The sequence below is a fragment of the Brachypodium distachyon genome, chromosome 1 (genome assembly GCF_000005505.3).
Source record: "Brachypodium distachyon strain Bd21 chromosome 1, Brachypodium_distachyon_v3.0, whole genome shotgun sequence".
In the NCBI taxonomy this organism is placed as follows: Eukaryota; Viridiplantae; Streptophyta; class Magnoliopsida; order Poales; family Poaceae; genus Brachypodium; species Brachypodium distachyon.
The window spans coordinates 31,415,508-31,425,273 of NC_016131.3; positions in this window are offsets into that span (position 1 = coordinate 31,415,508).

Below are 9,766 nucleotides of genomic sequence, written 5' to 3' on the forward strand. Positions count from 1 at the left end.
TGTGCTGAACTTATTTTATAATCTGTTGCGGTAAAATACACACAAAAATAGTAAAAAGTTGGTTAGTCAAAAACGAGAATAGTGAAAAGCGGATGAAAGAAATACGGAATTATGATAACCCATCGCAATGTCAAACGAAGCTTAAAAGAGATGCCATTAAAGAGTGGTACATACGAATATCTCTGTTTTAAAGATTTATTTAAAGAACCGGACAGAGAGTGGACGTTTGCTCTGTAGCCTTGCGCATGACGGGCTAAAGTTGCCAGCCCTAGATACTATGGTAAAGTTGCCAGATACACACGAGGCAAGTTCTCATAAGACATGTGCTCCGGGAGACAAAAGGGCGAATGTTTGCTCCATAAATTCCGGTTCTTTAGGTGAGGGCTCAAAATCACTTTTAAAATTATCTCTCGGATTAGTTCTGATAGATGCTTGTGTGTCAAAGACACTGGTTTAGCACGCTCAGAATTGCGTGTCTTTAGCTAAACACGAGCGCTGGCGAATGGCCGATTAATAATCTTTGTGGATGGAAAACTAACGAGATTAAATCAATCGTAAAGGAATGTTAAAAAATTATGCCGGCTTGTGTGTCAAAGACACTGGTTTAGCGCGCTCGGATTACATTTCTTTTGCTAAACATTAGCGCTGGCGACTAGCGTGGCAAATGCACTCTGCTGATTAATAATCGACGTGGACAAAATTAAATCAATCATATGTTAAAAAATTATGAAGATGCTCGGCCTTTCAAACAAATAATCCACGTTTTCCTAAACTAATAAGGCTGTTGTACGAATGCACTCTAACAGCTGATTAATAACCAACGTGGATGAAAAACTAACGAAATTAAATCAATCGTAACGGGAGCTTAAAAAAAATAGCTTTCAAACAAAGAATTCACTTTTTCTTAAACTGATAATGTAAACTCGCAAAAAAAAAAAGAGGAACCGCTGATGTGAAAAATAAGCGGGAACACATGCGATCGAATATTTTGCCAAAGCGGTCTTCCAATGGCGGCGGTCACATTGGCTTCCGACGCCCAAGTTTTATTTCCATCATTTTGAGAAGCCCAATGGCCCGGTTTGCTACTTCCTATGGGCGCCAATAGTTTCGTTCGCTCTTGGGCTCACATCGGCCCACTAGAGTATTCTCGTCCGGGAGAAGTTGCGAAGCCCGTGCACCTGCAATTAACGCAAACAGCCAGCCGTAAGCAGGCCAGTTCGGCCCGATCCGGCCAATTGTGTAGTATTTCACCTCGGCCCGTACGTCAGATACGGATATTTACGTATTCATTACAAAACGAGGATTAATTTGTTGGTTTCTCGTGATTGATGCCTAAGCAAGTACTCTTGCGTAAACAAGTAGATGCTGATCGAGACTGGCTGTCCTCTTGCCTAAACGATACCCAGCCTATGTGTTTAGCCTCCTCCTATTATTGGTGTGCTGAAAGCAGAATATATTCGCTACTGGCCAGTCAAGCATATGCTACGACCATGACACTACTGCCGTAGGGACATTAAACCGCTTTGATCCGTACTGCCTGCATGTCCAATTTGAAACCTAGAGGTTGACAAATTGTAGAGTTTAGGAACTGGTCGTCGATGTGAAATGATTCCTACCTCTCCGCCCCAGTTTATGTTTTAGTGCAAACTTGTAACGACAAGTATTCAGTAACGGAGGGAATATTTACGGAATCTCCTTGCTTCGTCAAAGCACTGACAAGAGGCAGTAGGCACTAGTGATAAAAGGCCCGGAGCACCCTCTGTAGACGACCAAGAGGACATCACCTTTCGCCATCGTGTCGCGGCGCTGCCTCCGGATGCCTGCGCACGAAACATTTCGCTTACGACCCCGCCATTTGTAATGGTCTCTGAATGATTGGGAGCTCTGTGCAGTGGTTCACACGAACGAACATATAACAGTCGTTCGGTGAACCTAGCTAGCTAGGATGCCAACGATATGTTCGTTTCTCTTAGATTCAGGGTTTGGTGGTATAGATTTCCCATGTTCTACCAACTTGTATAGCTCACGCTTTTCCAAATGATGCCAAACTGAAACGTTGACCACGTACGAACGTGGGTCCAGATCGATGCTATGCACGCCCGGGTGCACCTCCTGGCATGCAACATCCCGATCCCGGAACTGGTCCACAAACTAACCTACACAACAATGAAGAAAATCTCGATGTTATATAACTTCAGTTCAGGCACCGTGGTTAGCTCACCATGCCCCCATTTCTACAAACTCTCAGCAAAGCAGACACAAGCAAACTAAGCAAGTAACGACGAATGTTGATCCATCGGACGAGCCGCGGCAAGTCCGGCCGGCGTGTGCGCCGCTGCCGCGGTGTCCGGGTGGGCTTGCTGCTCAGGCTGCGGCTGCGGCTGTCCGGTCTCGTCGGCATGCTCTCCAGGAGCGTGGAGGAGCTCAGGTGCGGCAGGCCGACGACGATCAGTTGCCCGATGCCGAGAGTGCGCAGGCCGGCGATGATGTCGTCCCACGTCGGGTGCCGCCGCGGTCGGCCCATGCCGACGGAGAGGAATCAGAGCTCTTTCTACACCGAGGCCATCACCGACTGCTTGGAGTTCATCAAGGCTAGATCCTCCTACCAGCTGCCTGCTGTGAAGGATGAGAAGATCGTTACTTCGTTAGCCTGAATTAGCTTTAGGCCCCGCTACCCACTAAATAAAAATATTCCGATAATTTTCTGTTGCAAGAAAATAATGGAAATTTTGATCATGTTTCATGATCTTATAGAAATTCAGCTCACTGTCGGCAGCTTAAATTTTCACCACTCTAGTATTTTAGAGGCATAAAACATTAATCGCTAGATGCAGCACTGAGAGAGATATAGCTCATTGCACAAGATGTGTCATGGTTGTCTCCACGGATCGATGGGTAGAATATGTTTGATCCGTAGTCCGAGGCTGCCGCTCCTAAATTTAGTCATATCATACTATACATTTTTACCATATGGTTCACATGTAACGGGGTCGTTTTCTTGTTAAATCTTGTCACACTTGTGATGGCCATTCTGTTCACGCAAATTTTACGGAAGCTCTAATATATCTGAGGTTAACTGTGAGGAGGCTAATCATGAACCAAACAAAAATACTATCTTATCAACCACTAAGGAACCTGCTAGGGGAAGGAGGTCTTGTCGTATCTATTTTAAGTCGAAGGAACTTTAATAAATGTGTTATTTGGGAGCGTTGGGCTAGTTGGGCCGCGGGACAGGCTACTACAGTCGCCCTGTGTATCTTCGTTGTTCCGGCAGGCCTTCTAATTTCATCTCTATGAGTATGTCCACTCGGCCCCTTGAAGGCCTCCCAAACGGGTTGTGTGGGTCCACTCGGCCCCCTTGAAGGCCTCCCAAACTGGTGGTGTGGGTGCCGGCGCAAAAAAAAACCGACGCAGTCGCGGCTCTCAACTAGTTTTTTTCGTCCGGCGCTCCCAGGCCGAACCAAGGGGGGCGAAGCTAGCGGGGGCGCCGGCTCGAGCTTTAAAATGGGCGGGTCAGCCCTGTCAGCGGCATAACCAAAAAAATTCCCCCATGTCACCCTTTCCGGCGCGCGGGAGCCACCTCCACCCAATTCGCCGTCGGAAACACCCCTCTCACCGGCGACGGTCTCCAGCAGATATAAAGGCCGCCCCCCACATAGATCTTTCCACGCCGCTGCATCACCCCATTCCGCTGTCGTTGGAAGACCACCGGCAGCTCCAAGCTCGATTTACCATTGTCTGGTACCCCGCTCTTACTTGGTCCAAAGATCAGATGTGGGAAGTCTGCATGTGTGATCTTGCACAACATGATCATTGAGAGCGAGCATGAATTTCCAGCGTTTCACACTGAACCGTATGAATGGATGGGTCCTCTAGCCAATGTTGATCCCCAGGTGCCGGACGCCTTTGCTGCTTTTCTCGCCAGGCGTTAGGAAATTCGAGACACAAATACCCATCAGCAATTTTAAGATGATCTGGTGGAGCATTTGTGGAGGCTCAGAGAAAAAACGCCAAGTTATTCTTATTTGTTTGCTTGAATTTGTGATGCAAAACTTATTAAATAATTTGCTTGTTTCAGTTTTCTTATTTGCAAAATTGTGTACAAGGGAGCCGTTTGGGGCGGGGGGAGGAGAGGGACGGGGGTGGCTGGAACCGGCCCAACCCCAAACACAAACTCTAGCCCCCCCCCCCCCCTACGGCCGGGGGGATGAGTGGACATGCTTTAAGATCCTCTGATTTTTTTTTCCTACAAAACCGATTCTCTGCTTCTGTTATCAGCTCCGCAAAATGAAAAAAAGGAAAAACAACACGCTTAACTCATGGTGACTGTCTATTTTACAGACAATCAAAAGTTTTGTCATGTTTTGATTAGAGTCCTATCATGTCCTTTCTTTTTAATTCCAAAACACATCTGAAGTCTCACATGGTTGAATGAAACATATCAAATTTTAAAGCCATTATACTTTCAAAGTGCTAAGAATAAAAAAATCGGTTTGTTATATGTAAGTTGCCTGATTTTTAGTTAGAAATAGGTCGATTCCTAAACCGTTTGATTTGCACAATGCTTTAAGATTAAAAACGAACGATGAAGAAAGCAGAGTGATGTCATCCAGATATTAATCCAACAACTGTGATATGTCGACTGAGATTTAAACCTTTTGTTTACAAATTAGGCGATTGAGAGATAGCCAGACCCTAAAAATAATATTGGGAGCGAGCATTCCAATCGATGAAACTATGCTTTAAAACCATATGATTAAGCTCATGGTTATGTATAGTATAATGGGAAGTTGGGAACACATACCGCGCGACCCCGCCAGATAGCTCACGCCACCACTATCCAGCTTCTGCATTTGCATGCATGCGAGAAATCGCGCGGGGAGAACAGGGAACGGACGTTGCCTCTTTAGAATTCCCAGAAGTGGCTAGCAATTTTGCAAAAAAATTAGAATACTACAGGACATATCACCAGGACACTCGCGACATGTTTAATACTACGGGAAAAAAACCTAATTGTTTGAAAGGAGTGTTTAGATTTTACACAGGAACAACTCAAAACATTAGAGATTAGATGGTACTAAACTGAATAAGAGAGATAGAGAGAAAATGCACTGAAACTTTCAACGGAAAATTTCCAAAAGATATGGATAGAAATCTAATATCTAATTACAATAGCAGAAATTCTACGGTGTAGATTGTTTCAAAGTTACCGTACGGCTGAGAATAAACAAACACGTCGCTTGAAAACAATCTAATACGTAACCTACGGTCTAGATTTGTTATGAAATCTGATCTCATCGTAGCATCTGAACTGAATTCTGATGGGAGGAATCACAACTACTCCATCCAATTCATGAATACGTTAAACAACCAACAGTTCACATGTACTTGGACCTGCAAATTAGTTTCCGGCCAGAACTCTAAGTCATAGGCAACATGGACACCCATCGATGCATCGATCGGCCATCAGAAACCAAGTCCGTCGCCAAGTGCACGATCGTTCGAGCCCCCCACAAAAATTGGGGCCTCCATATCGCACCAGTTAGTTAGGATTAAGGAGTGATTAGCGGAGGAAAAAAATTAGTCAATCATGCAGTCAGCCAATCCCTGCGTTTGTTCTAAAAAAAAAAAAAAATCCCTGCGTTTGTTCTATCGCTTCATCTGTTCGTTCCCCCAACTCTCAAGGGCTGCACAACGGCATAGCGACTTAACAATCTCCAGTGAGGCTCTGAGTTCATCTGTTGAGATCTACGTCTCTCCGATCTCCGTCTGGCCCTGCGGCTCGGCGCCTACATTCTCAGTGCGGTGCTTCGGTTCGGCATGAGGTAGGTGAGGATGGACCGAGCGGATCAAGGCATGAGGCAAATAGGTGAGGGTGGCCTGAGCCGATCAAATTCCAGATCATGATCAGGTCGATCTTCATTGGTTCATTGAACAAATTCAATCGATTTCAATTCTTAGGTTTAATCAATTGATGTCTCCAAATTTAAGATTCAATTTCTAATTTCGTTCCAGGGCCCCTAATTTCTGGGACAACCCTGTCAGAAACACAATATCTACGTCATTCACTTTTGTTGGTTCATATCATCACGATCAAGCAATTAGATTGTACAAATCGTTTCTTCAATGACTAAAGGGTACAAAATTATTTTAGATAAATATAGCAGGTACAAAATTTCTACACTAGCTGAAATACAAAACCATACCATGTTATGTTTGAAAATTGAAATACAAAATGAAATTACATTTTCGTCCATATAGATTGCAAAAATAGTTCAATGTTATGTCAAAAATAGCAGAGAGCCACATATTATATTGTGGCCGCATGGACCGTATATATCGGTGTTTCTCACGCACCAACTTCTTAGTCCTTACCACCAAGTTAATATCTTTAATTGGATTTTTGAAACAAAAATCGAATCATGTAGCAGGGAATTAAAGTGGATACAAATTCACGTGGGAGCAACAAACCAACAAAGTACAAAATAAATTTCAGCTTACAAGGTATTGACAAGGTGAAATATCTATGTAGTAACACAAAAATATTTCACAGTTAATATGATAAATGTGAGGGTCACCCAATACACGATAAATACGTAGAACTACAAGTCCAACAAATTGGTATGGAATAGAAACCAATCGATAAGTGTAATCGGTAAAAAGGCCAAACCAACCAATACCGGTAGGCCATGAGCCCATGACAGCCATCAAAACCAACAATCCACCATTAAATTGATAAAAAAAAAGGCACATATGTTTGACACCTTAAAACTAGAGCGAAAAGGCAGGCCGGAAACAACAACTCCAACTCCCGGTGTTGTCCTGCCATGCCCCATCCAACGAGGAGATAGAGCAAATAGGAAATCAATAGTTGAAACATATAGTCGATTCTAACAAACAAATAGAGAAGGAAACAATGTAGCTTACATGGTAGGATAGATGCAGTGTGCATGTGTATCGGATGGAAAGTAACATCCACTCATGACAAAAGTAGTCTCGTTGATTCCATACCTGCACAGTAGTCATCGGCCGAAAGTGGCACGTTTGCTCGAAAACGCGAGCCGGAAGCCCATCTACCATAGGCTCACTTCAATCCACAACCGCAACTGCAATCATGTCTAAAGCCGAACATCTATCGCTTTCGTTTGTCATAAGACGTAGTCGCACCAGAAACAAACACGCCCGAACGAATAAGGGGAATTCGTTTGATGCACCGGCTAAAAAAACATCAAAGTCTTGGGCCCAATACATACAAATTGGACTGGATAAAAAGTAATGCGTACTGCATCATCTGTACAAAAAATGAGGATTATAATCGATGTCTAAAAGAAAATCTTTTAAATATATATGAATGTTAAAAAAATAAGACATAATTACATAAAAATATCATGCATAAAGAAAATTCGGCCTTATCATTCAGAAGATTTATATCACCAAAAGTAATAAAAGTATAAGACAATAAAAAATAAAAAATCATTAAACATGTCTAAATTGCATACAGATAAAATTCATCTAAATTGTATACAAGACATTCAATTGGAATAACAACATAAATAAATATAAATACATACAAATATCTTTCATTATACAAGTCTAGCCGCGCAATCTGCGCGGGTCCCGCTAGTTATTCCTTATGAAATTGTTTGGTGCAATCCTATAAGGCTATAACTTAAGATATGCATAGAAATTATTCCTTAAAATTAAAATCTTTTATTTTCCCTTTAAAATTCTTATGATCCAAAATTGCCTAAACATTTTGCCCGTGGAAACTTGACGTCGATTCTTGTTCAAACATGGACCCGGAAATCGAAACTCGCTGAACAACATCGAGCCCTCCTCAACCCTTTGCACAGCACGAATCACCATGGCTCACTCAAAAAAAGGAAAAAAGAAAGTCACCACGGCTGCATGCAGTCAAGCCAACGCACCTCTGGACCTTCCCAACCCCAAGGCCAAGTACAGCGAAAACACATCTTACTCATGGGTCATTGCCCTGGATCACATCGCAAAGAAACCGAGCGCCCGTGGCAGAGTCGCACGCGCTGCGGTGGTCAATGCCATCAAGCCCCCCCCTGGCCCCTGACCTGGGTACGTACAGCTGCGACTCTGTCACCAGAGAAGAAAAAGACTTGGACAAGCAACTGGGCTCACCAAATCACCAGCTTCCTCCCTGTCCAATCGACCATCTCTCATACAGTAACTTCGTCGGTCTCACAGCAGAGAGAGCTGTACTTGGGGAAAGATGAATGAAACGAGCAAAGGTGCAGGAAGCAAAGGAGACGACGAGGCCGGCGCCGGCCCATGGACCGATGGAGGGCAGTGATAAAGCTGCAGAGCCGTGCAGTCAATCTGGGCCCCGGCAGGATCAAATCTTCTTCCCTCTCCGTCCGTTTCCATGCATTGGCTAGCCAAGCTCCGGAGATCCCTCGGTAAAGGCCAAAGAGATGATAGCGATGTACAGAGAGAGAACAAAAACAGACACCACAAACTGCTGCTGCATGCTTCCTTTCTTGCGTGGATGGTACAGCACTTGGTTCTTTGTGGGTTTGACCCACCGATGGCTTCTTTGGCTTTTCCTTTGCAAGCGCTCCCTAAAACGCTCTGAACTCCAACCTCGTAGGCTTTTTGGTGGTTAGATCGATCAAGCCCTCTTTGGAGCAACTCTGCCGATGCTTTAATCTGAACCCTAATAAAGTTACAAGTCTCCCTCGGGCTCATCTCCAATAAATAAAAAAAATTCAAGGAGCTATTCATATCGTCTCGTGTTACAGAAGACTCACTTTTCATTAAGTACAAGTAGTTTACAAGGTTGTACATGTAAGTATGTAAACGTATTTTAGTATATAGATACGTCCATATTTAAATAAATTTGAGTCACTTAATATGGGTAGTAAGAAGTACTCTCTCCGACCAGTATTACTTGTCTAAAATTTGCCAAATACGTATGTATCTACATGTAATATTTCGACAAGTAATTTCGGCCGGAGGTAGCAGTACATCTTTTAATAAAATATCGCTGCCAAACATAAATAATTATAGATGCATTTCTTGACAAAGTTAGCAATATAAATTTAATCCTCTCCGTGTTTATTACTTTTCTATACTTATGGTCAAACCTAAACATGCTTAAGAAATGGCTGACATACCTTTTTAGTTTAGAGATGCCCGAAGATGAGCGGTGGTTAATGTCCACACTGTCCACACTGACAGCCTGAAGGGGGTGGTGATCCTTTCTGTGATGCGTGTCAAAAGCGAAAAGGGGTACTGCAAGAAGGGGAAGGGTGCGCGCGCTTCCATGCACTGATGCACATGCAAAAGCCCAACCTTTGGAAGTTACAATGGCAGGCTGTTGTTTCTTTACAAGACATCCAGGCTATGGTGCTTTGCCGCAAACATGATGCTCTATCCAACTTTGCTGGTTTTCAGCATAATAAGTAGGACATCATGGTCAAAGAAGATAATAGGGGTCGACGATAAACACAACCACTTTTAAGTGTTGAATGGTCCGATTTTGTAGCAGTTGGTATTGGTACGATTCCATCAAAAACTAAAGGGAAAAAAAATCAACTCTGGCCATTCTTTTTTTTTTTGGCACTGATTCACTTCCGGGACAATTTTTCATTGTTTCACTTGCAATTCATTCTCGTATGGTCGTTCTATATTTTGTAGTCTACTACTCTCTCCGTTCCATATTAAATGACTGAGTGATAAGTATTTTGTAGCTTCTGGATAGTACATTCCTGTCCCAATGTTTGTTGTCCCTTTT